Genomic DNA, 6,000 nt, shown 5'->3' on the forward strand with positions numbered 1-6,000 from the left:
GAAGGGCAGATCAGCTTTCAATATATGGAAATGTGGGTAGATCCAACTAATGGATTGGGAACTAAAGAAGGGAATGAATGAACACAAGGGTTAATGAGATCTAAGGACTGGTATAAATAATAGTTTATTCATTAAATACCACATAAGTAATGCATGTAATGGGTAATGCTGCTGTATAAGAAAAGGAATACTGAAGGTGTGAATGATCAAAACAATTACATTTAAGAAGAAAGAAGTAAAGCACCGAGTGCTGTCAAGACTGGAGGATAGAAGATGAAGTGTCAGTGATTGGGATTCCAAGATGTTTAATATTACCATGTGGAAAGTGAATAACTCTAGGATAAAGGCAAGAATAGGAATGACCCCATGAGCTAGGTACCAAAGTCCTGTCTGTGAGAATGCCCACAGCCACATTGCCCATAAAGGGCTGAGCTAATAAATCACCTCTGTACAGTCTCTGGAAATGCAGCCTGTCCCTCTAGAAGCCATCACAATCCCTTGTGGAAACAAGACTGGGGTTCTTCATCAGAGAAAGAGGGTTTATGAAGGAGGCATCAAAAGTGGTAGCAATAATCAAAAGAGGGGCCATGAATTTGGAAAAGAACAAGGAAGCGTTTATGGGAGGAGGAGTGGAGAGAGGAAAGGGGAGGGGGAAATGATGTAATTATAATCTTAAAAACCATTTAAATAAATAGTTTCTACTGCAGGGAAAAAGAGGAGTCCTTGCTTAGAAAACAGATTAAGAAAGTAAAACTGCTCTAAGTAGAGCTAAATAGCCTTTAGCTATGACCTGGACCAGACCTACTTGGGTTACTGAGGCTTTCTCACCAGGAATAAAATTAGGCCTACACCATAGCTTACTTTAAAACTGCTATTTGGGCATGTGAGTAGGGCAGGGGCAGAAAATTTGGGTGGCAGGAAGGAAAAAAAAAAAAACGAGCAAAGATAATTTGCTTGAAGAGGGCTCAGTAATGATCAGGGACAGTGCCCAAAGCTTCTTTAGAGACATGGGTAGTGTCCACATTCTAAGAGAGACCAAAGCTAGTGGGAAGTGTAGGGTCCCAATGCCTTCACTGCCTCTTGTCCTTAATTCAGGCTTTCCTTTCAGCTGGCCATGGGTCCTGGCCCCCTTTCTCAGGTATGCCTGAAGAATCGACCTGCTACCTGTTTGGCAGAGATTGTCACAGCCCTGAGACTATGAATCTGCACTGTGGTTTTTACCATTTCTGAAAATGATTGATGTGAACCACCTGGGATGTCTGGGGCTGGAGCCAGCCTTTCCATGTGGGAGGATGCTTTCAGCATGTCCTTTGTTAACAGCCAGTTTGGGTACAGAGCACCCCCTCCTACCTCAGGTCTGTGTGTGTTCCACAGCCTCCACATTCAGGTAGATGGATGTTTCTTTGCAGCTTCAGAAAAGAACAAGTAATAGTCCTTAAACCCTCAAGATAATCACAGGTCTTCCCTGAAGTATTGCTCCAACCACCCTCAGCACTACCCACAGCCCAGATTATACCCTCCAGATTATATCTGCCCCAGAGGGAAAGGAGCTCACATGAGCGATAGGATGTGTGGGAAGGATTCCAGGCCCCAAAGCAAGAAAGTCATCCAGCTCTTCTCCTACCTCTACACTCAGCTTCAGTTGCTCATTTGGACATGGGGAAAGAAAGATCTCTCCAAACTCTTGCTATGTCCAAGACTGTGAAACTGACCGAGGGCAAGATAACACAACAGTTAAGAGCACTCACTGGCTGCTTCTTCGAGACGGCCTGCTTTAATTTCCAGCATCCACTTGGCAGTTCACAACTATTTGTAACTCCACATCCATGGGATCCAACACCCTCACACAGGCACACCAATACACATAAAGTAATAATGAATCATTTTTCAAAGAATTGATTGGGGGGCTATGGATCCTCCAATCTAGATGAAAGATCCTTGGGCTGCTGTTGTGGGTGCTCACAGATAAGAAGACGATGGGGTTATAGCAACAACACAGGTGTGGAGGCTAACCAGAAAGTTTCAAAGAGCCTGACAAAGGAGTTTTTTCCCTCCCTCTTTCAGCCCCCCCTCACATGCACCCCGACCAGCCTCCGCTCCCATCCCACGCCCCACTCCACATGTAGGGTGATGCCATCCAGGAGGGTTCATCTAAATCTGTCAAGTCATTTGGAGTACGGACTAGGACTTCTCTCCTGCCTCTAGGTTAAGGGAGTATCCCTCCATGGGGAATGTGCTCCCAAAGTCCTTTTGTGCACCAGGAATACATCCTGGTTCCACTGTCTCAGGTCCCTTAGCTTGCCCAGGCCTTCTAACTGAGACCCATGTTCTGGGGGTCTGAGTCAATCCCATTCTGGATTCCCAGCTATCAGTCTGGGGGCCCATTAGCTCCTCCTTGTTCAGATTCGCTTTCTCTATGTGTTTCTGCAGCCTGGTCTTTTCCTCCCTCTCTGCATCTGGATTCTAGTTAGACTCAGTGTTTAGTTATGGGTGTTTCCAACAGGTACTAGATGAGGACTCCATGATGGTGGATAAGTTAGTTGTTGATCTCATTACCAGGGAAGGGCATTTATGGTAGCCTTTCCATTGTTCCTCAAATTGTTAGTTGGAGTCAGTCATGTAGGTATCTGGACATTTCTTTAGGTTCAGTTTCTCTTCAAACCTATAATGGCTCCCTCTCTTTCTCTCTCTCTCTCTCTCTCTCTCTCTCTCTCTCTCTCTCTCTCTCTCTCTCTCTCTCTCTCTCTCTCTCTCTCTCTCTGGTCTTCTATTCCTACCCTGACTCAACTTCCTAGTTCCTAGTTCCACTTTACTCTCCTCCCCTTCTCTTTCTCCTAGTTTGAAAGTGTCTCCAGGGCCTGGAGAGTTGTGAAACACCTGAGATGTCTAAGTAACTGGCAGAGTAATCTGGGTGTTTGCTGGTAGCCCCTTTAACTTCAGTCCCATGGACTGCATTCTACCACAGACTTCAGTGTGCTGTTCTGTCCTATTCACACCAAGACTGGATTGGATTCTATTCCTTCTCTGTTCAGAAAATTCTAGTGCAACTTGTATAGCTGGCAAAACAAGAATGAAGCCTCCAGTGTTAATGATCTTATTTTCATGTTTTCTGTAACATGATATAATTGTAACTTATTCTCAAAATATTTATTTATTTATTTTTATTTGACATGTCGATCCCAGTTCCCTCTCCCTCCCTCCCTTACTTTACCCCCTCTCCCCCCTCACATGCACGCTGACCACCCTCCCCTCCTATCCCCCCCATGCCAATTCCACATGTAGGGCAATGCCATCCAGGTGGGGTCATGTAAATCTGTCAAGTCATTTGAAGTAGGGACTAGGACTTCTCTCCTGTCTCTAGGTTAAGGCAGTATCCCTCCATGGGGAATGTGTCCACAAGGAATGCATCCTGGTTCCACTGTCTGAGGTCCCTTAGACTGCTCTGTCCTTCTGTCTGAGACCCATATTCAGGGGGGCCTGAGTCAGACCCATGCTGGATTCCCAGCTATCAGTCTCAGGGGCTGTTAGCTCCTCCTTGTTCAGGTTCACTTTCTCTATGTGTTTCTGCAGCGTGGTCTTTTCCTCTCTGCATCTGGATTCTAGTTTGACTCAGTGTTTAGTTATGGGTGTTTGCTTCAGTTTCCAACAGGTACTAGATGAGGGTTCCATGATGGTGGATAAGTTAGTTGTTGATCTCATTATCAAAATACTTTTTAAACACCATTGTGTCATAGAGAAATAGGAGAGAGAGATTAAATATGTATCCTGGGCAGGCCTAGTCAGATAAGACATCAGAAGGGACTATATTCTTGATAAGAAAAAATTTGAAAAGGGAGATTTTCTTTGATCATTTTTTAAATTTAAATTTGAAACAAGCTTGTTTTACATACCAATCCCAGTTCCTTCATCCTCCCCTCCTCCCCTGCACCCCATCCCATCCCCTTCTGCTCCACAGGGAGGGTGAGGCCTTCCACGGGGAAAAGCCTGTCATATCATTTGGAGCAGGGCCCTCCGGTGTGTCTAGGCTGAAAAAGTATCCCTCTAGGTGGAATGGGCTCCCAAAGTCCATTCGTACACTAGGGATAAATACTGATCCACTACCAGAGGCCCCATAGACTTCCCAGTCCTTCCAACTAACACCACATTCAGGGGGGCTGGGTTGGTCCTATGCTGCTTTCCCAGCTATCAGACTGGAGTCCACGAGCTCCCCTTGTTCAGGTCAGCAGATTCTGTGGGTTGAAAAGTGAGAGAGATTTCATGCACAGAAATTCCACATTCCCAGGTTTGAAGATGAGAGCGCTCCTCAAGTTCAATTGCTGGTTGGTTGGTTGGTTGGTTGGTTGGTTTTTCAAGAAGTGGTTTCTCTGCGAATTCATCGAACTCATAGAAATTTACCTGCCTCTGTCTCCCAAGTGCTGGGATTAAAGGTGTTTGCCCAGCTATAAAGAACTGATTAGGTTGTTGATGTTTAAGATATAGGTAGCTTCTGTGAGCTCAAAGAACTATCCAGCTGATAGTCATGAAAGGAGGAATAAAACATAGTATTTTACCTGCAGCAACAGGTGAAGAATTATGTCAAAAATTAAGTGAAATTGGAATTAGTATCTTACCCAGAGGCCCTACCAACATCTCGCCTAAAGAGAGAACCCAGGCAAACCATTTCTGAACTTCTGATCTACAAATAACGAGGCAGTGACAACTGGATGTTGGTTTAGTGACTGAGTTCTAGATCATCTGTTCATTAGCAGAAAACTAGTATGTAGTCTTTGTGAGGTGGCATGACCAGATATTTGATTGGCCTTTGAGTCTTAAAAGGTTGGCATAAGAGAAAAATCATAGTTTGTGTGATTTTATAGCCAGAGCAGCATCTTAATCAAACTGTTCCTCTTTGAGTTTTGCTCCTTTCCACTTCTGAAGTCACCCTCTCCATTCTTACTCCAGTTTTGAGACCTCTGACATCTTTCTGATGAATTTATTTTATTTATAAAGATAAGGAAAAGAGAGTCATTAATATCAATTGCACCTTCCCATTGGTGTGATCTTGGGCAAGTATCTTGCCTCTCTGATCCTTACTTACCCATCTATAAAAGTAGATGAGCAAATAAAGCCATTGGGAAAAACTAAATTTCTATCTACTCGCCTATATTTTCAAGTTCTCTTTGCTATTGTGCTGAGGTCATAAGACCTTTTCTGACTAGTATTCATCCAGGATAAGATACCTACAGGGAAATCATGTGTCAAGTACACTCATGTGAGGAGCTGTCTGGATAGCTGTTGGGGATGTCCTGATGGTGAAATTGCTGCAGAGGGGGTGAGAACGGGGAAGGACAGAGACAATCTCTCAGTCTGGGGTCTGGCCTCAACTTTCTTTGCCTCTGTCACAGCACCAGACATGAGAATGCAGTGTTCTCATATGTTAAATTCCCCCCCAAAAAAATTAAAAATAAAAAATAAACAGAAAGAATAAAGAAAGTCATCTAAAAAGACATTTTAGTGCACTTTTATAATTTGGAAATCAAATAACTCCTTTTGGTTTTATTATTTTGAATTTAATATTAACATGTACTGATTATACATATCAATGGGGTTCAGTATGCTATCTCCACATATGCACTCAGCATGCTCTTCTTATCCACCTCAAAGCAGATAGTATTCCCAAAGTCACTGAAGCATTATTCTGTATTGAGATCTGTGTATTTTAGGTTTTATCATTCTGTTTTCTTTCCAGCTTCACTGAAGCACAATTGTCAAGTTATATGTATGACAGTGTTTTATATATATATATATATATATATATATATATATATATATATATATATACATAATATGTGTGTATACAAGCACACACATATTGTTAAATGTTCCATGATAATGCTAATTTATATATCCATCTGCTCAAGTAGCTGTCTTTGTGTGTTGTAAGAAAAGTTACTATTTAAGATATGCTCTTCTTCAAAATTTGAACTATATAATCTAGGGTTAATACCTATTGGTACTATG

This window comes from Phodopus roborovskii, unplaced genomic scaffold (assembly GCF_943737965.1).
Source record: "Phodopus roborovskii unplaced genomic scaffold, PHOROB, whole genome shotgun sequence".
Taxonomy (NCBI): Eukaryota; Metazoa; Chordata; class Mammalia; order Rodentia; family Cricetidae; genus Phodopus; species Phodopus roborovskii.